This window comes from Tympanuchus pallidicinctus, unplaced genomic scaffold (assembly GCF_026119805.1).
Source record: "Tympanuchus pallidicinctus isolate F22 unplaced genomic scaffold, pur_lepc_1.0 scaffold18, whole genome shotgun sequence".
NCBI lineage: Eukaryota > Metazoa > Chordata > Aves > Galliformes > Phasianidae > Tympanuchus > Tympanuchus pallidicinctus.
Genome location: NW_026294699.1, coordinates 14,382,224 through 14,407,762, shown reverse-complemented (window position 1 = coordinate 14,407,762; position 25,539 = coordinate 14,382,224). Strand labels below are relative to the sequence as shown.

General features: G+C 42.9%; 3 long non-coding RNA genes across 4 annotated transcripts; 2 read left to right on the top strand and 1 right to left on the bottom strand.

Annotated features, from left to right (window-relative positions):
- Positions 1–1,071: 1,071 nt before the first annotated feature.
- On the top strand, positions 1,072–3,083 carry LOC128078865 (uncharacterized). Of its 2 annotated transcripts, none has more exons than XR_008205885.1 (2): positions 1,072–1,276; positions 2,842–3,083. It is a non-coding gene; the product is annotated as an uncharacterized LOC128078865 (long non-coding RNA). The 2 variants fall into 2 exon arrangements; XR_008205886.1 differs by lacking the exon at positions 1,072–1,276 and adding an exon at positions 1,905–2,034.
- Positions 3,084–9,686: 6,603 nt separating this feature from the next.
- On the top strand, positions 9,687–13,821 carry LOC128078872 (uncharacterized). Its single transcript, XR_008205894.1, has 2 exons — positions 9,687–9,813; positions 9,954–13,821. It is a non-coding gene; the product is annotated as an uncharacterized LOC128078872 (long non-coding RNA).
- On the bottom strand, positions 10,215–24,926 carry LOC128078868 (uncharacterized). Its single transcript, XR_008205889.1, has 2 exons — positions 24,510–24,926; positions 10,215–11,270 (listed from the first exon to the last, which is right to left on the bottom strand). It is a non-coding gene; the product is annotated as an uncharacterized LOC128078868 (long non-coding RNA).
- Between the last annotated feature and the right edge of the window lie 613 nt (positions 24,927–25,539).

Here is a 25,539-nt window from a genome sequence, read left to right as displayed (position 1 = left end):
TCTCCACAAAAGCCAGCTACTGCGTTTTCTGTTTGCCATTCTTGGCTGAATAACGCTTTGTTAGGAAAGCACTGAGATCTTTACAGAATCAGTAGCGTGCAGCGGCACGTTTGCGCATTGCGAGCATTAATTACGCTTCTGCTTCCTATGAAGAGTTGGCGCAGCTTTGTGCTGGCCGCCCCGATGGGAGTAAAGCACTGCTGCGGAGCCCGGCCGGGAGCGGAGCGGTGCCGCTGATCGCCCCTCGGCAAAAGCTGACACGGGACGGCCCGTGAGCGACTCGTGCGCGCGGCCACGGCAGGAAGGCTTGGCGGCGGCGATGCTGGGCGGGCGGGACCGGCCGGCTGGGAGAGCGGCGCTCCGCGGAGCTGCCGTGCCCGTCCGCCCCCGTCCGCCGTGCTTCGTGCGCTGTGTGCGCGGTGCGAACACGGGAAACTCAGCACGGCGACAGACGTCCGTGAACGCGGGTAGAAATGAGGACGGGGGTTACTGATTAGCTCACTGCCCCTATAAAGCTCCTAGATCTGATCGGAGAAAGGCGAGTTACGTGTTTTACCGTTCTTCCTTTTTGAACCATTATCCGATCAAAGAAACACGAAAAGCGCTTTATCGCTCACTTGATTTTTTTTCTCCTGCGCTGGGAGCCCTCTGCAGGAAGCGAAGCTGAATGTCACAAATCTGCCCTTCCTGACGTCTCCCGAATTTCTAGGAATGCCCCTTCCCCGTTACTATATTTGGAGGTAGTTTCTAAGAAAAAAAAGCGGTTTTCAGACGGTCGCGGCCCCGATGCGGGAGGGCGGCGCGGGGCGGCGCAGCTTTTGTGGGAGCAGTGCGGGAAGGAGCGGAGCGGAGCCTTTGTGGCAGCGGGCGGTGCGGCTGCTCCGCTCATTTCCCGGATTTTTTTTTTTCCCCTCCTGCACTTTATTCTTTTTTAAAGGAAAAGGAGCTCAGGAAAAAAAAAAGAAAGAAAGAAAAAGAAAAAAAAAAAGAAAAGAAAAAAAGAAGGAAAACAAAAAGAAACCTGGATTTTTTTTTCTCCGCTTCCCCCCCACTGCCCCCCCCCCCCCCCGATGTGGCCTCTTGTTTGGCTCGTGGCGTGACCGTGATGAAGAAATGTTTCTGGGCGCCTGGCAGGGTGCTCTTTCTATGTCATGAGTCAGGATTTTGCCAACGGAAGGAGTCCGCGCAGCGAGAACCGCGGGCCGCCGCTCTCCGGACCGGGAAGCCGCCAGGGATCCCCGCTCCGCCTCGGGGAGCCGCCGGGCACCGGCACGCGGTGAGTCTCGCCCGCAGCCCGCAGGTGGGGCCGCTCCGCGGCGCCGTGAGCCGCGCTCCGCCGCGGGGTGGGGCCGTTCCGCTCCGTTCCGCTCCACTCCGCTCCTCTCCGCGCGGGGCCGCGCAGCCCCGGCCGCCTCCGTCTCTCCCTCCCCGCCGGCGCCGCTTCCCGCAGCCTCGCGCCCACGTGCCGCAGGCCGTGGGACCGCCGTGCCAGGGGCCGCCGGAGGCCGCAGGGCGCTGCAGTGCGGTGCGGTGCCGAGGGGGCGCGGCCCCGCAGGAGCCACAGGTGTGCGCCCGGCGCGGGGCGGCCATCGCGGCCGTAGGGCGTGCGGGTGAGCTGCTGTCTGCGGCGGCGCTCAGACAAGCCCGGCGACGCAAGGAGAAACGAGTCCCCTACTTCGGCTGCTGACTGTAAACTATAATGCTTTTAAACTCGGTATTTATTTAGAATTACTGTAGGAATTATAAACGGAGGATTTAGAAAATACGTTCCCTTTGTGTGCAGAGCTCTCGTCGTCCCTTAAAGTTCTGGAGGAACGCAGTGCTGAGGGCAGTGCAATGCAGACACAGCTGAGCAGCAGCTGAGCGGCCGCGCTCGGCTCGAGTGAACACTGTGCAGGGCGAGAGTCACTGCTGACACCTCCTGCAACGGTTCCGCTTTAGTTTGTGATGCAAAAGAACAGATAAACACGCTGCTCCTTTGGAAAGATGTAAATAGATACTTTGGGTGCTGACTCTGCAAATCTGCTGCGCTGGGTGAGTTCAGTGTGACTTTATGGGCGCTTACAGAAGGTCCTGCTTAACTAAACAAACAAGTCCTGACGTGTGAATAAGACTGCATAGTATCTGTTAGCAACTCCAGAAAGCAGTGTGTGCGTTGTGACTTGGATACAAGTCTCATTTATCTGTTCACAAATTAGCGACTCATAAGCAGCAATTCTCTCAATTAATTGGGCAAGCTTACAAAGATACCTGACTGACAAATTGAATCTCAGAAGGCTGTGGTTCCAGAGTCGGGGTTTTGGGGGCGAGATGAGCTTATGTTTTATCCAACTGGCCCACAAAGTCCCGCTTTTGGTGGTCACTTTGTTCTGCAAAAGAAACCAATGTGTTCTGGTCTTACAGTGGACACTAAGCTTAGCGCTGAGCTGCTACTGCACACGTAAATACACAGCAGCATTGTAACTCACACATTCCAGCAGCAGCAGAGATCACCTCTGCTCTGCTGCTCATGGAGTTTTTCCTGAAGGCTCTTCAATCGAAGCACATCTTTTTGCACTATTTCAGTGAGGTGTGCTTCACATTTTGTTAAGCAAACAGCTAGATTTGATTTTTTTCAGATACATTTTATCTCGTTCTCCACTGACAATAAAAGAAATGCGCATGTACTCATTCAAGTGCAGTTAACACAGTTATGAAGCGCGTATGACCGTGTAAGTGGCTACTGAATGCTCTGAAAGAACACAGTGAGAGTTCTGTAGGCCTTTCTCACCCAAAATTGTTCATCACCTTCTTTCCCATCGCTATGCCTGTATAATGAGCTCCTGTTTCTCTCATGTACAGTAAAATGGACAGTTTCTACTGTGATGGATGGTGAGGGTGGCCCCAGCACCACTGCTCCTAGAGCGTCCCGCAGTGCCCAGCATCAGCAATGGGACAGCTGGGATCCGTTTGTTTGAAAAGCAAGGAGGAGTTTAGAGAAGATGAAAAGATGGCAGTATGTTTGGAATCAAAATCCATTTTTCTTGAGAAAGAAACTGTCACAAATTATTGAAAAGATAATATTTAGAAAGATCGACTCCAATTATTTATCGCATTCATCATCTGTAAAAAGTTGAAAGCCTTACTAGCCGTTTTCTAAGTAAAATAAATTAAAAACTCATTTTTAGAATGACTTTTCAGCATTGCTAAAAAGCAATAAAGCAATAAATTCAGCAAAGCTTTAAAAAACAGCTTATGTGCAGTGAAGCAGCAGAGGGTTTTCCAGTGTCTTCTGTCTCTTCACTTCACAGAATCATAGAATCACAGAATCACAGGATTGTAGGGGTTGGAAGGGACCTGCAGAGATCATGGAGTCCAACCCCGTGCCAAAGCAGGAATGTTGGACACGTTACTGAAAGCAGCGAGATCAGAACCGGGTGGCATGGCTGGGGGGTTGCTCTGTGCCCTGAGTTCTGAAGCAGGGCCTCGGCATCTGACATTCCCTGACCACAAGTTACCACAGAAGAGTTTTGTGACTGCCCTCCAATACGGCCATTGGGAAGGAGAGGGTGGTGGTGGCCGGAGTTTGGCTCCAAGCCGTTCCTCAGTCCAGGCTGTGAGGTCAGTCATCCTCCCTACGAGGCTGTCTGGAGTTCGTCCAGGGCAGGAAGAGGGCAGCCGTGCTGTGATTGCTGGCCTGTGCCTTGCCCTTCCCTCGCCCTTCTAACTGTACATCAGTTAGCATGCATCAGTTAGGAGCAAGGCCTGCTCCACGCACCGAAAGAGAATCTGTTCAGATGCGTCTCACAGAGGTACCATCACCTTTTTTTGTCATATCTGCTGGTTATGAAGGAAAAAAAGACCCAGTCACATTTTTAAAAATTAAACATTAGAGGAAAAACGTTGCTCTGATGTGGAAGCTGCACCTGTGGTGGAAGAAGTGGCATGAAAACGGTTTTATTACGTGTATAAAGCCGCTTCAGAACGTGCAGCTCGAGAGTACAGCATTCTGGTGAAATGGAGGACTTCAAGTGAGTTTAAGTCACTGCTTGCCCTGTTCTCAGTGCAAATTAGTTAATAATTCATTGCAGTGTAATATGCTTTTTTCCCCAAGAGATGCAAACATTTGGGGAATTTGGTAAAAGCACAGGCATGGCGAAAAGAACAAAGAATTGGCTTTCCTGCCTTTGCTGCAGTCCAGCAGCCGGGCTGCTCCTCGGTGGCCTCTGGGTGCACAGGTGGCCTCTGGTTGTGGATTTCTTTCAGGGCTTTTCTACAAGATGCACAAAGTAAATAAAGACAATAGGAACACAAATAAAAGCACGTCTGTTACCGAGGTACTGCAGGATGTTCCAGGACTGGCCCACGAGGGTCAGTAATAGAATGTAGAATGTAGTGATTTTACAGCTGGGATATTGATTCTGTTGGAACCATCAGTCTGTAGAGTCATCAGAACCTCAGTTTTTACTTTGTTGTTGCTGCTGTCCATGTCGAAGTTTTCTTTTGTAACAAAAGGCCTTTCTGAAAGCAGGCAAGCAGCACGCAGCCCTGGCAGCAAGCGCATGGGTGCTGCTGGAAGCCACAGGAGCTGCATCAACACCAAACCAGGAGCTGCAAGATCACAGTAGTGTTTCTGGATCATGGGGACAGAAACAAAGACCAACTGGATTATACAGCACGGCGTATTAAATAACATATGAGGAATTGGTTGCTGTTGTTTGTTTTTTTCAACAACACTGTATTCTGTATGTTGTGCTCAATGGATCCATTGAGGAATCTGCCCGCTAGGTGGTAGTTAGTGTGTAGTAGTGGTGGCAGTTACTTTAAAAGAGAGGCTTGTCAATTGAATAGGCACAACAGTCCCAGTGTGCTGCTTTGCTATGGAGATTTGTAAAGAAGCAGTATGCAGCCTTGACCAAGAGGGATTCCCCTTTTTGTTTGTACTCTGAGCACACTCTCCATGTATGGGAAACTGCCCACATGACTGTACATAAAACATTTTGAAATGCTTTAAAACAAGACGTAACAGCTGTGTGATTTTATCATGTATCCCCTTCTGCTACAAACCTAACTTTGCACCGTTACTTGAAGCAAATACTTAAAAAACAGATGCAGGTCAACATTCATGTTGATTATTCCGCTTTACTTTGAAATTTTGGCTGGTGAAAGAACAAAAATAGCCCTACAATTCTGTGCAGCTCCTCTTTCTGGCTTTCCAGCACTGTCAGCGTTTCCAAGGGAACTTCATCAGAATTCGCTTTGGCGGATGGACAAAACCATTCAGTGCAGCCCAGGTGTATGGGCAAGGGATTGTTTGGAAAACCACCGTTTTCCTGAAAACTTCTGTTTTACTGAAACCCTGAAGTATTGTTGGAAAAGTGTTTTAACTCAAAAAAAATTGCTTGACAGTTTCATTCTGAATGTTCCACAGCAGTCACCACCTCCTGCATGGCTCTTTACCGCAGGGAAAATGAGGGACTTTTGGGGGCAGGTGTGTTTCCATTACACTATCATAATGCCCCTAAAAATCCTTATTGCTCTTGCAGTATTCTTCTGTGTTGCTGGGCCTGGAGTGAACTACTTGAAGACCTAGCTTCTAAGTACAGCTTCTCTCTAAAAACACTTTAAAAGAGCAACTGATTTTCTTTTATTTACCTTATTTTTGGTTGTGTTTAATGTTGCTTAAAATATAATGGCAAGATATGCCACCAGCTGTTGATAAACAGATGTCATTAAGTCATAAATGCAAGGGACATGCTGATAACTGCACGGTACTCAGCAAAAGGAACACACTTTGGCGTAAGAGCAAGAGCTGCACTCTGTTGGTGCAATGAGCGTGTTTCTAACTTAAGAATCCAGAATGTGTGTCTGAAAACTGTCACAGATTTTGCACAGATTTGAAGGAATTTGTTACAGCAGACCTCGCTCTGAATGTTAACTGCCGGTAGCAGCGCACTTCAGGCTATTTATCAAATAAAAAGATCTGCCCAGTATTTTTAGTTTGATTAAATGCGTGCACCCTCCAGTATTCCAATCACACCCCTCAAAGCCCCAAATAAAGAAATTTCTCGAGTGTTTCTCATTTTTTCAGCAGGAAAATCTCATGGGTTAAGTCGTATCCTGCAGGTCACAAGGGGAGCTTGCTGTTACGACCAGAACCCCAAGCCCTCGATGCTCAGATAGATGCTGCAAGAAGAAAACCACTGTCTCAATTACTGTGAGCTCTGCCACACAATATTGTACTCACAGACTTGCTCAAAACATGCTTACGTATCCATTCCCACATGGAAAAGCATTTCAGATGTGTGTACGGGCAGAAAGCAGCAGAAAAGCTAGACGTATTAATTCTAAATGTGCCTATCACTACCTCAGTGTTTCTGTTTGACTTGTTGATCACAAAGTGATTCCTGGCACCTTCTAATGTGAATGAAAGATGCTGGCTTAAGGCCTGTGCAGCCCTGAAAATGACCAAAATCACTTAGAAAGTATTAGATAACTGAATTATTAAAGTTGTGAATAAAGGGGTTTGATCAGTAAACTTTTAATTTCCAAGTAATGCTCCCAAAGACTCTGCAGCTGTGTTAAAAACGTGTGAGGCTGCACAGATTCTGTCATGTTCTGCAGTATTAAACATCTGCAGAGGGATCACTCCCAGAGCTGTAATTTTTATCACCTTTATATAAAAGAGACTTACTGGAAAAAGACTGGAATTCTAATTACTTTTTAGGAGTCCTCTGGGGGACTGCACTTGTGACAGCACTATATGAGAGCAGTGCGATAGATTTGAGCATTAAAGCTGATATGATTTTGCATTTGCCCTATGTTATATTCTCACATGACACATAAACTGTTAAGAATATCAGAAAAAATGTATTTTTTAACATATGCCATCTTTCATTCAACCGCTTGGAGATGCAGCCTGTAGATTTCAACAGCTGATTCTTACAACCACGCCTACTTAAAGTCAGTCTTTAGACTGTAGCAAAATCAAGATTTCCCCTGAAATGTGCATATTTAAACATGTTTATCACGTTACACCGCTGTCGAGAAAAATATTTCTTTAGAGCTGGAAGCCCTGAGCGTAAATTTAAGGAGGGGAATCAAAATCAGTTTGTGATTTATCCTCAAAGATTCAAATTCAAGTACTTGCTTCAAACTGTGTATCTTAACTGCTTATATGATTTTGATTAGAAATAGCATGTTACAAAAAGCTCAGGACCTGGTACAGCCCCAGAGGAAGGACTGCAGCACCCACCTGCAGACTGCCTGCTGAAACAACTGCGCCTTGCGACCGGCTGCGGACAGGCTGCAGTACAAAGTGCTCTGCCAGTGGTCACTGTGCTGCATGGTTGGTTTTTTAAGTATGAGCAAAGTGAACATTTCCCTTCAACTCTTCAGGATTTTGGTCTCTTTCAACTACAGGAGTCGTTAACAAGGACCAATGGATTCGTCACACTGATCTGAATGCTAGAACAGCAACAAGTAGGCAGTAGTTTTCAAATAGCACTTCCACAGTAGAAAATTTATTAAATGTTTGTTATGTGCCAATAAATGAGTAATACGAGAATACTTTCATTCTTTTACAGAATGGAAGAGCACTACCAGCATTTTAGGTTTTTATAGATGTATTGTTTTTGTGACCACCAGCAGCCTCAAAATAGATAAACAAAAATAGCAGAAAAAGACACAGAGTTGTTAAGTGGACAGCGTGTATAAAGCAGAGCAATCCTCTGGCTTCTGTGTTGAGTCTGACCGTTATTATCTCAGTTACAATAGTGTCTCCACCGTTACCTGTGCTGATTATTGCAACGCTACTCAGAATACAGCAGCAGATCCAGTTCTGCACTGAATTGTGGCACTATCGATTCTGCTTCGGTGGGTGCGGAGGGGACACCCAGCTCCCCAGGGCATGTGGCCACATCAGCGATGGACGCAGAGCTTTAGCACAGGAAGCACTGCTGCACCTGCATCGCACAAGAGCTGTTCAGAAGAGCTAAGGTACGTCATGTAGGCCTGGCACGTGCCAGGGAGGCGCCAAAGGCCTTCAGTGGGACGAGGCGAGGTGAGCTGCTGCACGCACTTGGCTGGGCGCAGCGAGGACTGCAGCAGCAGCTCCCTGCAGAACGCCGATTCCTGCCATGTGGGGCCGCGGCTCAGGGCAAGTCTGCTCTGGCCTTAACCATAATATCTTCCTACACCAGCTTTATTCCTATCTCCTCCTTTGCTGATTACCCTGTTAACAAACAGAAGCTTCCAAGAACTCAAAAAAAAGAACCAAAAAAACCCACAAGGCAGCTGTTTCAAGGCATTCCTGCCAGACAGGAGACAGCCGCGGCTGCGATGTGCTGATAACACACCTTGTGCCAACATCCCACTACGGAATGCATGTGTGAAAAAGCCACACCAATTAGTGAATTCAAGCTTCTTCATTTTCTCCAAAAGCAGGACGCTCAGTGCAGTGCCCTGAAACGCAGATGCTCATACAGTGCAGGGGAGAATGAACGCATGCCCTTGCCAGGACTGTGCAATGCCTGGGCACTGCAGCAAGTGCTCTGTGACCGTGGGGGCTGGAGGGCAGAGCCCAGCATTACTGCTGTTTGGTGGGCCTGGTTATGTGGACTTTTTATCAGAAGCAGCCTGCAAGGAAGCAAGAAATGGAGAGCCACTGCACTGTGTTTCTGCTGGCCTGTCTCCCTAAGAAAACGTCCTTGGTCAGTGTTAATTCTGCACCATATGTAACAATACCTGTAACAGCAAGTTTATCTTATTTTAAAAGTTAACTTTTCCAGTGCAGCATAATAATGGATAGCATTAACATTAGCATGTATCCCAAGGATGAATTCTCACTTCTTTTTATCAACATCACAGCAAAGAGGAAAGAGTAATTCCTGTTTCACCTATGAAACACTGAACACCACTCCCGTTTTTCACACTAGCACATCTAAATGCAGTAGGGGAATGGGCCTTTGCTCTGCCATTCTGCAGAATGCTGACACACGTGTTTGGCATTAGGTGTTAGAAAAACTGGAAAGAAGGAAGAATAATTTGAATATCTTTTGGAACTTTTTTTTACTTCAAGCTGTAACTATTCATTAACAATCTTTACCATTAGAGTTTAGAAAATGTGCTTATTCATGTAGAAAAAGACATGGGAATGAAAAACAGAACAGCACCGGAGTCCCATTAGGCTGCAGACCATTGGCAGGGTCTTCTTGCAGGAGCTTTCAGTTCTGCTGCTTGTTTTGAGTGGGGCAAAAAGATAAACACTTTCTTGTTGCAAACACTGCCATACGTGACAAGTTGATAAGCAGTATCAAGAGTTGTGCCAGAGGTTTATTAGTTCACTGGAACAGCATGGAAATGTGAGGAAAAGTTTTGTGCAGCTGAAAAATGGAAAACCATCAGTCAGTGCCCAAATTGATCTGCGGAAAAAAGACATTTTCTGTCCTCAGTAACCAGAGCTTTCACTGCTGTGGACACTTCATCTGCTGTCCTCAATGAATCTGCCTCCTTTGCACAGCCTACACCACCACGGCTGCGGTACGTGTTTTCAGCTGGTGCAGATACACATACAGGAATATAAATTACAGGAATATAAATACAGGAATATAAATTCTGTACTGATACTCACAAGCGACTATGCCACACACGTGATAAACAGAACTTCACTGGTGACTTCACTAGATGAACAATAAGCATTTTTTCCACGTTTTTGCCTTTTCTACTGAAAATTAGGCACTGTGTATTTGGACATGGCACAGAAGTGCTGCGATGCGTTCTGCTGCACGCCTCCGTCCAGCGCTCCCTCAGATCTTTCCTGCCTGTTTTTGTTCTGTAGGTACACACACCTTGAAACACGCTGTGTTTGCGTTGATACTGTCACTAACTCTGGATTTGAACTAAAATTAGCAAAAAATGTAGAGATCCTGCCTTACATATCCCAAATATCACTTTCCATTATGTTCTCGTAACAGTGCACAGCTGATAGAACAAGAAGAAACACAGAGATGATGCACAGTGATGCATTATGCACAGGGCTGCTGGCAGAAATTTGAGGTGAGCATATTAATTATGAATAATAAAAGCACAAAGAAAAAGCTTCTTCCTGCATCACAGGAGAACTTTTAACCTTCCAACTAAGGGCATTTTTGTGTATCTCACTGAAAAGCTATTTTACAAAATGCTTACTTTTTTTTTTTCCTTACAAAAGTAAAGAAATACTATTTCTGCAATCCTTTTCCCCACCAAGACAGGCTTTTAATCACCACTGGCATTTATAATATGGCAACTCTTATGGCTCTAGAGAAACAACAATCCAAAGGAGAAAAGTGTGACATATTTTGCCTGGAAAACGTTGTTACACTGACAAAGAAATATGAAGAACGTATATTAATATCCTGTCTCACAATATGGGGTAAAAGCAAAAAGAAAACCAGGAGAGAGAGGTGAAATACATACTTCTGCAAGATGGTCAGTAAAAAAGAGGCAAAATAATTATTTGCAAGACTTCAATGATTCCTACATGCCTGAAGGAGGACAAGAATAGGACTTTCTCCAGGATTTGACAATTGCTTGGCTCTGTGGAATGTAGATACCTTTGCCCATTTGTATGAGAACGTGTCCTTTGCTTTGGTTTCCCTCTGAGAGCTCATAAGTGAATACATAGGAAGGCTTTCAGGACTTACCTCCTCCTGTATTTGCACACATACAGGAGATGCACATGCAGGATATGTATCAGAACGAATAAAAAGGTGTCAGCAACTGAGCATTGCTGAGAGCATCATACGAGTATGGATGTTTGGTGAAAATAAACACGCTCCTGTCTGTCTTGAAGGAAATACAGCAGTGGCTTTTTTTTCCATTCTCACCATTCTCAAACACCGAATAGCATTCAGCTACAAGTGAGAAATTGTCTGTGTGCAGGTGCTTGGCTTCATTGAAAACATACACTTTTCTTGGTGGCTGAGCTGTTCACCATATTCACATCAGCCTACTAGAGGCAGCTCTGCCTCGCTTTTTTTCATATACTTGTAATGAGAAGAGATGAGCAGCCTGGCTGCCTACAAAGGTAGCAGTGTTTGTAAAACAACAGAAGAACAGCAGCACTGCAGGGCGCAGGCTGCCATACACTGCTTCTGCTTTCTTACGACAACAATCTTGTAACTTCAGCTTTGTGTTGCAGAAACTGTGGCTGTCCTGGAAGCATCCCATCCTTTTTTCACCAAGGGGGGCAAAAGAAGCGTCCATCTCTAAAGGTCTGCTTCCGCTTCTTACCGAGGCATGGTGCACTGCTGAAATTGAAGACAAATCCTGAAAGATTTAGATTGTAATTTGTGAAACTGTTTAAAGTATTGTGTGGAAACTGACTTTCGTAATGCAATCTGTCTACTTTTTCTCCAAACGTCACAAAAGAGAATTAAAATTTAAGTGCACTGCTATGTTTTGCAGAAGATTAAAAATTACTGTTCTTTGAGCAGATTCTAGCAGCAGTGATGGAAATTGCTTTATGTACTCAATGATTTATACTTCATTGTATAATTTGTTTTATTCCCACTGCAACTCAGCAGGATTACAAAGGCACGTATGAATAAATATGAATTTGAGATGTTGCAACTGAGTGCAGGAGCATAATGATGGTAATTCTTCCCCGCAGACCAGGAAGCTTTAAACATACATTTCCCTCAACAGAACAGTTGGATGTTATCGAAATGACTACTGTGCCTACAAGTGCCCTTTGCAGCATCATTCCCTCACTGATCAAACCATCACTGTTGGCCCAGCACACAAACCAGTGCAAAGTACTGCCCAGAAAGAAGCTTGCTGTTACCTGCCTATGCAGTTCCCACAAAAGCTGCTGCTGAAAATTCTCTCCTATCAGATGTTTCTGCACTGTGAATGCTAAGGAAATGCTAGGGAATTTGACTGCATGATTTTTAAAGAAACCAACAGGATCATCAGATTTACACAATGATTACAGTTCTGCTTGCTAATATTGATCCTCCCTTCAAAGGAAATGAATGCAAAACAAGACTGGAGTTATAATACACCAATAATGTTTTGCTTTTCTGAAAAAGTAATGATAGCTGGTGCTTTTGTATCTATTTCCTTATCATCTCTGAAATATAAGTAGTTAAAACTCCAACATAAGAATAAAGAGGGATGACAGAGGTGGCAAAGCACCTCGATGTGGATCTAAATATAACCAAGGTTGTTTATATCAGTGAGCTCTACCAAAGGATATGTGCTTATGCGGCTTTCTTGGCTGGGGAGTCAGTTTGCAATGCTCCCATGTATTGTATCCTTTATTGTTCGTATTTCAAAGGTCATTTTTGCAAGATTCTAAACCAATAAATCAAAAGCTAAATTATTACCTCAGTAGCAGAAATGGAGAAGCTGTAATATTGAGGTTGACTGAGTCTGTCAAGTAGATGTTTATTATTAGAAGTAGGATTAGATTTCATGTCATCACTCCAAATCTTGTACCCAATCTTCTTGCACTGGCGACCTACCGTAATGTACTGCATGTCAATGTGACCATTCTGAAGTGGTTAATACCCGGGGAGGAGCTATGTCCTGAACTGCCAGGTGAATGACTAAACATTTCCTAAGGCTCACTCAAGACACTGAAGACAAAATATCTGTCGTTGTTTGTCACAGTTCATATTTCTGCTGCTTCTCAGACGTGCTGTGATTCATCTCTGAGGAATACTTCATATACTGTAATTTATTTTTCTATCACGACACTCGCAGTTTGCCAAAACAGCAATTTCCCTTGTGCTGTCTGAGCATTGCTAGCTCTTCAATCAAATGTATTCTGCCTGTTTCCATCCCTGCTCTCTGTCTCAATTATTGTTTTTGTGAAGATAAGAAAACCCCATTTTTACCACTGGAGAGCCAGGCTGCTTAGGTCACAAGATTCTCTTGGCTTAATCCCTGAGCATGAATCACGAACTCTCCCTACGAAGTACTGGCATTCTTCAGATGATCAAGCCAGCTTACAAAGGCTTCCAGAGCTTTCCGCATTAATGATCACCATGTTTAAAGCATCAAAAGCAGGAGCTGATTAAGAATTAAACTGTTTAAAACTGTTTTAAACTTTTCCCATTTCCTCTGTTTCCTACACTTACGTGGCTTCAAAGTGTAAACAGCTGTGATGCAACTCATGTCAAAAGCAGTAATATGAAAAATATGATGAAAAAGATAAATGAGACAAAAATATTTGTGTGAAATACAAGAAACAGAGTTACACTTTCTGCAATACATGGCTCAGAAATAAACTGTATATGCCCATGTGGCTCGAGTTAACAAAAAGCTTTTCTCTCACGTGTAATATCAGAAATGCTGGAGGTAGCCAAACAACCATTCACAGATGATTTACAACCCCTGCTGAAAAAAAAAGTCATGCACTATTGAGACATCACAGTAGATGTCATATAATTCTATAGGCGTTATGTGAAGGTATAGATACAATGAAGACACCCCCCAAAATTATTTCTTGAGATGTGAAAGTGGAAAACAGAATATTCATTCCAGATGCAGAGCACAGAGAATTGCTGAGATAAGACTGGACACTAGTGAGCACATAACCCTGGAAACATGAAGGTCCTGGGCAATTCAAGACAGGTGTTGTATTCCTGCACCACATTCAACTACTAGATCTGATAAAAGGAGACCAAACTTGAGCCCATTCACTTTGGCTACCAATGAGATTTGTGAAACTTTTACCAAAACAGCACTTCTGCATAAAAATGGAGGAAACTATTTGAACAACAGTCCTTTCTTGTATTATTTCCAGATGTGGTGAAAAACATTATTAAGACTAATAAATACATTATACAGTCACGCAAATGTTAAACTGAATTTTTGGGCTATTTGCTGTGACAAGCATTAAGAAAAGTTTAAAGTTCTCCAGTAGCCATGCTGGGCAGCTCTTAACTCTTCTCCTTTTCCTCAGTGACTATTTTTTGCCTTTTCTTAAGGAAGCCTATGGATGTGGAAAAGGCCTGCTTAACAATTCAGACCAAAAAAAAGCAACCAAATGCTAACAGTTTGTGTTCACAAGACAGCAGAATGTCTTACCCTAATAACCATCGCCCTTAATTTTGATTTGCAGACTTCAAAATATGAACGTAAGTATTTCACTTCAGCAGGAGGGCAAAATTAAATCCTAAGGCAAAATATTTATGCTCAGAATACAAGTTCAGCAGTGGTGATGATGCAAGTTTAACATTTAACACGTATCTGTTTAAATTGTTTCATTTCCTTCTATGCTGTTGACGATTTTCATTTAGCTGCCTTTTTCATGATTGGATGATGTCTACCTTTAACTAGAATTCTTACCAAATCTGCCTCACTACCAATCCAAAGAGCAACAGAGTCAATTCTCTGTTCAGGACAAAGATCTCAGCATGTTACTTTTATGTATCAGTAAGAGAAAAAACGATAGAGGAAACGAACCAGGAGAACAGAAAAACAAAATAAGAAGTGAAATCCAAGTTTCTAATGCAAAGATGTAACGCCAATAAGCCGTTCCAAAGAAACCGACGAGCTGCCAGCTTTTCTACCTGTCGCCAGGAAAACATGGCTGTGTTCACTGATGCTATCAATAAACCGGGTGTGTTCTGAAACAACTCTTTCTGAGTGGTGCCAGCTTCTGTGAATGGGGAGGGAGCTTTGCTCCTGTAGAGCACCACTAGGAAGATGGTTCTGGGCAAAAAAGCAGGTATGGGACAAGCTTGGTTAACTCATGTACACAAACTCTGTAAAGAAAAATAAATTAACAGTTGAAAAGAAAAACCTTGTTGCCTACAGATTGGTGCAGGAAGCACAGGACTGTAATTTGCATCTCTGAGAACAGCAATTTGCAGGGCAAAAAGTCTTAATGGCTGTTTTTTAATACCCTATAATAGCAGGTTTGTACTCTTGCCGATTTGTTTTCTTTAGAAAAATAAAAGACTAGTGTTTTGTAATATTTTCTTGCTAGATTTTTAAATAATTGTCATTACAGTTATCCATGCTACTAAAGATATTTGCATATTTGCATAACTATGTCAGTAAAAGGGCAGATCACACTAGCAAACTTCTCCCACATCATATCTTGTTCAGCCCTCAGACACTAAGATTCAGTACAGGCTGTCTATTCTATTTAGCTCCTCAACAGTGCTCTGCTATCTCCTACTTGCTTTTCTGCCAAACTTTCACATTTCATGTTTATAGCAGAAATGCTGAGTCGTGGCCTGAAGCAGTGATGGAGCACCTGGTGGGAAGGAGGGCAGCCCAGGGAGCTCAGGTGCATGCAATGCAATGCAATGCAATGCACTGAGTGATGGAAGGGTGGAACCAGGATCCACCCCTTCCCTGCCCTCACAGGCTGGCAGTGAAGGCAAGGGGATGTCATTGGAGATCCCTGTGTACCTGAGGTCCTCCAAAGGTCAGCAGTTTTTCTTCCTTTGTTTCTGCACCTATAGCTGCAGCCTTTGGACTTGGTCTCATTTTCTGCAGCCCAGGATTGTGTCACCCTGCTACTATTGCTGTACTTTCCATCACATTATTAGCATTACAAGGGTTAAGGAAGAACTGGCTTTACTTCATCAAATCCCAGTTTTGTGCTCCAGCTGGCCGTGCTAAACATGCAGCGGTCCTCTCAGATGTGAGGTCTTACAATCCTTTCTATATCACAAAAGGTCTGGATCACCTCATAAAACTACAAGAGGGACCTTGTTTCCAAGATACTTACTAATTTTCACTAAAGGAAATATGGAATCCCAATAGATGACTCTCAAGTTTTCATTTTACTCTCAGTAGCTCCCTTACTTGTTTTTATGCATCCTAAATAGCTTCCTGTCAAACCACTCGAAGTAAAGACATCGCTGTAAAGACTGAACTACTGCTGTAAGCACCACTCTGCTCATCCTTAGATTCAGAGCTCACCAAATCAATGCTGACCAACTTCCCAGCGACCAACCTTCCCAATGCTGACCAACCTTCCCTTTTCTATAGTAATCTCCGTGGCAGCGCAGTCTTGTTAACACTGGAAATTTCAGATTCATTGCAGTATCTTTGGGACAGAGAGGGGCTTGAGGGGAATTAAAGCTGTTGCATTTCTTTTGGAGCTAAGTGGAGAAACATTCTGTACCAGAAGTATTCTGTGTCACTGTCAAGCAGAGGGCATGACTGTCAGCTGTCGAGTGACTCCAAGCCAGAAAGAGAGCTCAGGCTGTTTGTAAGCTAAATTCTGAAAAGTTATTCACTCTGAACAGAGTTTTCTAATCATAGTATGAGACTTTAAGATGACTACACCCCAAATTTACATGCCAGTATCTAACGTGATGGGAGACACCATGTAGGCTGTGAATTGGTTAAATAGACTGCGTGAAGAGTGAGGAAATGTTATTCAGCTCCTCGTAAAGACTTCTTTTAGTTTTCTCACATTGGAGAATGTGAGCATTGAATAGTGCAGGGGAGTATTTCTGTTCCTGTTGGGTTCTTTTCTACATACAGTAACAGCAGAACACGCAGGCTTCCTGCTGACAGCACACTCTGGAGTGAGCATCTGAAATACCTGGCTTGCATGCTCCACTTTTTTCTTCTGTTTAAGCTTGTTTAGCTAACAAATATCAGGTTGGAGTCATTCACCAGATAGAAAACTCTGCTACTAACCTAACTCCAAAACAAATTTGGAAGCTGGGCCAATCCACTCTTGCTTTCCTAGCTTTATGCTCTCTATTGCGAGTGCAGTGCACAAGTGGCCAGTATCAATATGTCCAGGTGGCAAATTAATGATCATGGCTGCTCTTCCTGACACTGACTGATTAATTCTCATACTTCTGAGCCAAGCTTTGGTTTCTTGACAGTTTGTTTAGCGAGGAACGAGTAGTTCTCTGTTGATACTGATTCATTCCTGATCACTGTTATTTCTCAAGCTGTCAGTTTGGACTCAAATGCAACTCGTCAGATTCTCGCTACTCAGCGGTTTCACTTGCTATAGACTAAAGAGCAAATAAATTATCCATGGTTTTATGTTCCGTTACCTAGTCAACCACTTTCTTGTTAAATAGGCAGAAAAGTAGGGGTTGTAATCTCCAACCAATATGGCAAGATTTTCCACGTTGCACTTAGGATAGTATTTATTTTGAAGTAGTCTGAATATGACAGTGGACATAAATACTAACATTATGTAGTACTCAAGTCCTGGAAATCTTCTGGACCTGAATGTTTCATTACATCCTAAGCTTTGTGGGTTAGTTTAGACAACAGACTGATTTTCTTCAGAGCATGGTGAACTACAGGGTGCAAACCAGCTCCCGAAGCAGCTTATTTTCCTGAAAATCACAAGTGCCTGGGAATCCCCGTACTAAATTCATGAAGGTGTGAAACTCTGCCTGCTGCTCTGAGGTCCAGATAGAAAAAAGTGTCTAAATTACTTTTCTAATATGCAAGCAGTAGATTGCTGAGAAAGACAAGAGCATTCAGTGCTCCACAATGGCTCCAGATTTCTTTGTATTACTGGGAGTAAACATCAGCTCTGGTTTTATGAACAGTAATTCAGTATTTCTCTGTAAGCGTTCCTGATGAAAAACCATGTCTTCATTTTACTGCATTTTTACTTTTCTGACCTTTCCTATCTGGGACAACATATTTGTACTTGGTGAGTGTTCCAAAGACGATGGCTTTATTTCTTTCTCACAATTCTTGTGTGACTAGGAGAAATTCTTTAGGAATGAATAGAAGCTTTTTGGCCTACAAAACTTGTCCTTTTTTGGTTCTGACTTTCTCACATGATGTCATGCAGTTATTTTTCTGAACGATTTCAACGTGTTTGCCTCAACAAGTCTCCTATTTTATTATTATTATTATTATTACACTTCTCATCTTTTTAAAAAGAAAACTCCACTCTTTCATTTTAAAGAACACTGCTGTTTCCCCTCCACCCTCTCTCATTTTGGTTCTCCGTTATATCTGGGAGATGCACGTCAGGAATACGTAAGGTGATACGCACCCCCTATTCTGTAAAAAGCAGTTTTGTGTCTCCTGCTGCAATGTCTGTATTCAGTGCTCTGGCAGTATGAAGCTGTGCAGATAATCAGCAGGCCTTGTGCACTACTTGAGTTGTATCACTTTTCAATCTGTTGTTACCACCATTTCCCTATTCCATTACAATATGATTATGAAAGCATGACTATGATTGATACAGCTGTACTGGTGGGAATTTTAAGAAGTGCTTCCCCAAAAGAAATTACATTTCTGAAAGGCAAAGTACCAAAACAAATGGAATTCTGAAAGAAAGAAGATTTTCTCAGAAGGATTTTTTGTTAAGAAAAATGACAGATAATTCCTTCTGATCTGGCTTCAGAAATGAAAGGGACAAACTCCACATTGCTGAAATTAAATTTTGGATTGCTAAACTGGAATTTGGCAATCTGGAGTTTGGAATGATAATTTCAGATAGCAAACCTGACTTCGATAAGGAGATCATTCATGGCACTGACAACCTTCCTGCCCAGTTTTTTGGTGAAACAAATTTGTTGATCTAATGTTAGTTTTTTGATGCTCAAATAACTCCACAGTATTTCCTGAAAAGCATGAGGACAAGCACTCTGCTTCTGTAAGGACACTTTTTCTGTACTGGGAATATATATGGGAATATATGGAATTGAAATAGCTGTTGTGTGCCTGTTCTGCTGCTTTAGGGTCGGTGCAGCCAGAAACAAGCCCAGCAAGGAGCCCAGAATCCCTTCAGTGACAGTTCTGTGCTGGAGAGACAGATCCTTTCCAAGCAAGCACCGCCTGTACATGGGATGGCTGTTTTGGAAGAAAGAATGTATTTGTAGATGACTTAGTGACTTACTGCAGGTAACTACAGAACTGTGGAGAAGAGCTGGATGAGGAGGAGATGATTCTAGAAATCTCTCCCTAATATCTGCATTCGACTTTGTAATGTTAGTTTAATCTTGTGTCATTTACATAAGTTCAAATCCTTACAAATATTCAAGTGCTAAGACCTTGAAGATAATTTGGTATACAGCTACTTCATTGTAACTCACAGGAGGTTGTTTGAATGTGAAGCTGTTACATAGAAAGTTAATTCAAATTTCAGCAGTTTGCAGAGTCCCATTGACAGATCACGGTCCTTAAACCAACATAAACCGAGAAACAAAAACACGAGCAGTTTTGTAACTCTCGTAATAGCAGCTGGAAAGGCTCAGTATCTGCAAATCCTTTACAGCCGTTAACTGCTACTTACATCAAAGAAAGCCAACCTTTTACACACTGTATTCTTTCCCTACCAGCCACATCTACAGTTTGCGTCCATAATTATTCATGCTATTTCCTAAGAACAAAACAGGAGCAGAAAAAACCCAGTGGTTCAATGCTGAGCATGTGAAATTAAAGTGCTGCCTATTTGTTAAATTTTAACATCCAGAGCTGTGAACTGCCATGACCACGACGCCAGCATTCCATGCGTTCTGTAGCCTTGTTACGGGCCAGGAGCTGCCAGCAGAGGCAGGGCAGATGCATACAGTGAATCCTAACCAGCTTGCCAGGTAATTCACCTACTTGGGCTCTACATCTGTGGTCAAACACTTCAGAAACAGCTGTAATTGTTTAAAGATGTTATTTTTTTTTCTACTTGTTTCTTACTATCCCTAAGTCCAAGCAAGTGAAATGGACAGATGTCCCAAGCCAGGGGAGTTAAGATGAATAACCTTCCAAAACAGTCAGAGATACATAGCTGAATTTCCTGCACCAAAGGTCTACTTTAAAAGTGACCTAAAATGTAGTCACGTTAAGGAGACAGGGCATACCCCAAAGCTCTGTGGGGCAGGTATGCATCCAACCTGGGCAGAGAGTGGCTAGAAGACTAATTAAGCAATGGAATTCCCCAAGATTTTGCTAGTAACAACTAGCATTGACAGATGCTACCAGGAATTATGTCTGAAGGGGTTAAAACTTGGTTAAATAGGTAGATTTTTCACAGAAATAACAAAAAGCACAGGCTCAACAGGAAGGCCAATTTCCTGTCACCACCAAATCTCCATTCCAGGCCTTTAGGTTATTCTCACTATTTCAAAGAAGAAAAAAAAAAAAAAGCCAGACTTTTTTTTTTTTTTTTTTTAAGAAGAATACAGAACACTGGTCTCTGGCTTTATTAAAGATAAACATCAATTCACTACATTTGCACTATGAATACAAAAGGTTTCTGCTCGAAGTTTTTTTTTTTTAATAGTTAATGTATTGTTAACCTAAATCATTCCACAAACCAAGAATTGGTCAAAGATTATCTTCTAGGTTTCATGGTTTCTTAAACAAAGGTATCTTAAAAACTCCAGTGCGAGCAGAAATGGCATTGGCATTCATCGTGCCCTGTGGTTATTTGGCTTTCACGGCCTAACAGGCTTTACTTTCCTTGCTTTGTTGTTTAAAGAATTGCCACCATACTCAGAATCAGCTGAATTGTCCCAGGCCCACCTGGATGTTGGGAGCAGCACCATAATTTCTAGGAATCTTTATTTAGAATATTTAGATGTCTGGACCAACTGCCAACATATGAATCCTGCAATCTAAAGATTCAAATTCATTTCATTCTCAGTAACATTCCTCATATGCAAGAAATATATGACATGTTATACTCAAATGTACGCTGACATAACACTAGAAGGCTTTAAATCAACTCTCAGTGATTTTTATTTCTAATGCTCTTTTGCACATCTCTTGGCATTCTTCACTTTCTGAAACCTGGTCAATCATTTGATGCCTGAGAATTTTTTAGCTGTATGAGTTTTAGCTGATGAGTTCATGTGTCCATCAGTCCGGAAAAATTAAGTACAGCAATTTTGTTTGAAAATTGTCAACTCGAGTGAAAGAGCACTTTGTTGATGGGGCTAAATTAGATTCACGTAAATAATGGCACTTTTTTTAATGTAATAAAGCCTTAGTGTCAGAGTAATAATCTGAGATACATAACTATTACTTCCTCATTACAGATGGAGAAGCTGCAGACAGACAGGTTAAAGTGAGTTGCACAAGGTCACAATTGAGATCCATGGCTAACCTGACAGTGACAGGAGTCAGATTATCTAATGCTGTCTCCTACCAGGAAAAAGAAAAGAGTTATCTGCCTTATAAATAACAGAGCAGCTCAGAAGTGTTTTCCATTTTGCCAACATTGTGAATAAATGCTGGCAGGGTACATGTGTGGAATTTGGCACACAGCCTCTTTCCTTACAATGTATCATTCATCCTCCCTTTTAGCAGTTCATTGCCTGCTCCTTTGAGGTGGCTTATAGGGAAGAAAAACAGAGCAAAATAATACATTCATATTGCACTAATGAAACATACAAGTCGAGAGCACTATTCTCTTCTAACTTTGCAGCAGTACAAATTGTCTACAGCATCAGTCAGGTTAAGGACTACCACCGGTCCACCCCACAGATAGAGGAAAGTCTTGAAATTCTTGTTTTTATCTGTCAGGAGAATGTGAAGCTCTCTGTGATACGATTTTATGAAAAGCTGAAAAAAAAAAAACCCAACATAAATGGAAGTGCCAGAAAAATTACTGGAGCAACACGCTGCATCAAGGGCTGTGGGGCTTCCCCCGTAACGCCATAAATCTCTCCAGGTTCACTGGAATCTGCAGCTAAGTATTAAATTCACGCTCACTAAAAACACAAACGCTAAAAACCCACGTGGGTTTGGGTGGCTGAGCTTCATTCTATGCAATGACCAAACCTTCATAAATCAATGTTCTGAGATATACCCTGGAAGGTTGTATAAATAATAAGTGAAAGTCAGAAGAATTTGATCTGTCAGGAAGAAAGCATGTTTGGACTCTCTGACTTTGATAAAAATTCAGTCTAAACTAAAGAAAATATTAGTTTGATGAGCTCTTACATGAGCTTTGTTACAGCAATATAAAAATGAAAGGAGTTTTTAAATCCAACGTAATTAAGTGTAAGTACCCCAGGGAAAAAAATCCTTCTCTGAGATTGGACTGATTTTTCATAAATAGAAAACCTCACAACATTCCATCACCACTGGGAGAAAAATCAATAAATAATCAAACATGCTTGGCCACGAGATCTCTGCCAATCCCATCATTCAGATCCTCATATGCACTCTGAACTGTGACAATATTCAGAAGACACCACTTGTATTAACGTGTCCCATCCAAAGCTCACGCACATCCTTCCAGTAGCCAAAGACGACTTCTGACCTGTGAGGATGAGATTGTGTTGGAAGAACTAAAAACAATGTGAAGGTACGTAGGGAATCCCTCAAACGCTACTGCATGCTATTACATGTGAGAATATAATCGTAACCTGTGGACATACAGATGAACTACATGAGAAGAAAAAGTCATTATTAACATTTGCTATGAGATACGGGATACACGTATGCAAAAAGAACACAGCTCAAAATGCTTGCAGATTCCCACTAAGTACCATACCACGCACCTCATCGCAGAGAGGAATACAGACAAATCAATCTATGCGGAATTACTGTAGTTTCAGACAAATGATTTCTAGCAGCTTTTTAACTTCCAAGCTAAGGAATCTGTAACGTACAAGGGAAGTGTGCAGCCGCCTGACCTCCCAGGCACACATTTGTAGCTCCCTCAACTCCGTGCTTCAAAACAACTCTTTCAGAGCATGGAAGGTGCGAGGCAGCTGGCACGGAGAGCGAGCTGGATCTAGAGCAGTGCATGAGCTGGCACGGCTGAGCACAGTAAGTGCCAAGCAGATTTACAGTGATTTAAACAGGGCTCGAACTACAGGAAATGGGGAGGGAGGAGGGAGGAGTTTGGAAACCTTGTTTTTGAACATGGTATGGTATTATTTAAACACTATGCTATTACTTTCTTCAAATGAAATATAAGTAAAGAACTCTGTATCTTCAACCTCAGCTATGTGAGCTGTGTATTCTTTAGTTTGGATCCCTGGAATTTTATAAGGGTTCTTAAGTGTCTGCTTTGTTTTTATTGTTAAGCAGATACTGCGTATCTATGATTATGGGTGCTTTCACTTATTTATATTAGCCATTTCTTCCATTCCAGTTTCCAGTATTAATTTCAGTTATCTAACAGCCAGTCAGAGCACGTTAAGATGGATCCACTCACCCAGAGGGATCAGTGGCATAGTTTGGATTTCCTCTTAGGATCATTCATGCCGATTCATTTTCCATAGAAGAAAAGACTGGAATGTGGCAGCACCATATCAGTTGGCCACCTTGCATTGCAACGTTTGAAAACTGTGTCTAATGGTTTTTTATTTCAAGTGTGGATAGAAGTCAGTAACGTTCTTCTAAACAATGGGGTAAGTGCTTATATCCATTAGTTCACGGCATACAGAGCAAGAGCAGCAATGGAAAAAATGCAAAAGCTAATGCAAAAGCTCATTAGCTTTTCTGTATTTACACATCACCACATAAATTTTTTCACCTTTCTGTTTTTCCTAGAGTAGACAATGTGAAGTTTTAATGCAATTTGTGTCTCCATAGACAAAACTGGAAAGCTGTTATGTCATACACAAGTCTAAATATCTAAAAGGCAAATTTAGTTTAGCATTTTTAAAAAAACACAGTTTTCTGAGTGTGAAGTCACTCTGGTAGCACTTATCTTGCTTCAAGCACCAGATGAAGCTCAGCCTCCTGCTGGCTCTGCCCACAGGTTTCTGCCACTTCCCCCGTCAGACCAAAACCATCACGGACTGTTTGCTTTCCAACAGCACCAACACGCCTCGCTTTGGCCTTATTCCTCCTGCCACTATTGGACATCCACTCAAAAGCAGTCATCAAATACATTTAGAGATAGACAGAACAGTTTTGTGGATGTTTTTAGAACAGGCCTTGCAATACAACCAGGCCCACAGAAAACTGTCCGGAATGAGACATTCAGGCATTGAAATGATGCCTCTCTGTTCAAAATCCGGTAACACTGAGCAATTATTTCAATGGAAAAAGCAAGCACAACATGCATGTATAGAAAATTACAGCTGTCTCAAAGAAACACACAACCTGTAAACCTAGTGGGACTGCTTGGGAGGAAAATATTGCTCTTTGTCACAGGCTACAGTGAAAAGATTAATTCTCATTGAAAATGCGAGTAGCTCTAAGTCTGACCACAAGTTTAAACTTCATTCAAATAAACACATTCCAGCCCTCCTGCTTTATTCCCCCATGGAGAGGTTTTCCTTACTTCTCTCACTCAGGTCTATACTCCCAAGTTCTCCTCTTTTAATCACAGAATTTCCTCGTTTTCCCAGTTGAATTTCTGCTTCCACCAACGCCAGCTGCGGGTAACACCCGAGAGCCACACGCTGCCACTCTCACTGCGCCCATCCCCACCGCCTGCAGTGAGGAGCCGCCAGTCCTCGCCTCAGCGCAAGCACAGAGCACCACGGCTCTGCTGCAGCGCCTGCCGTCTGCTGAAGGAAAAGCCTTTCACTTCAGCACGACCATCAGCAAGGTAACAACGGCTATTTTACGCCACTGAAGAGCAGAAAAACAAGCCGTTAAGGCTGCTGGGCACTCACCTCGTCCCTGGCTGCACGCAGCGCTGCTCCTGCGCCCACCGCCCACCGGCGGGGCTGAGGGCGCCCCCACCCTGAGGGAAGATGGAGGCCGGGTGCCCTGAGGCCCCCAGCGCCAAGCGCTGTGCAGGTCTCCTCCTGCCGGAAGTTGTTCTGGCCCCGGTTAGGGCAATTGTGCAGCACACAGAACCAGGTAAAGCCACTGCTGCTTCCTCAAACAGAAAACAAAGGAAGAGCATCAAAATTAAAGGACATCCATGGGGTTTACTCCCCACTTCCCCTGAGGACAAAAAGGAATGAAGAGGGAAAAAAAAAAACCTAAGTAATTCTATCCAAGCATGGTAGATATGCCTGAGTTTACGAGGCCAAAACAGCCTGTCCACACCTCACTGCTGCCCCAGCAGCTCCACACAGACGCCCCGGGTGATGACAGCTTTGTGTTCTGGGAAAAAAAGGTGCAAACTGCAGGCACGTATTTTAAACTTGCATCAGGAAACAAATGTGCATCACATTTAGGAAGCCACATTCCTTCTCTGCTAGAATTAGTGCTTTCATTCATAGTGAGGTGCACAAAAGGTCGTTTCCTCTTTACAACAGCATCTACCCCTGACAACTCTCCACCCAAAATTAGTGCTACTGATATCACAGTCCCAACCCCATCTCATTTTATTAGTGTAAGTAGGTATTATCTGGTAAAATCAAAGGCTACGCAATGACTAGAAAACAGAACAGCGTTATTTTCCTAAGAGGTACTAAGTATAGCTGGAGATAAACAACATCCTGCTCTCCAAAATTCAGAGCGGGAAGAAGACTGGAAATAGTGGATAGAGTAACTTAGAGAAATATACACCCACCCTACTCTTCATACAAAAATAATGATCTGGAAAGGATTTAAGCCTCTATATTGTAATGAAATGAAGACAAGTTCCCATGCTGCTCCATACACTCTGGATCAGAAGAGTTGTGTTGATAATTTCCCGTAGCATCTCTAATAACACTGTCTTCTGTCCCACGTTTCAGTGCAATAATATGA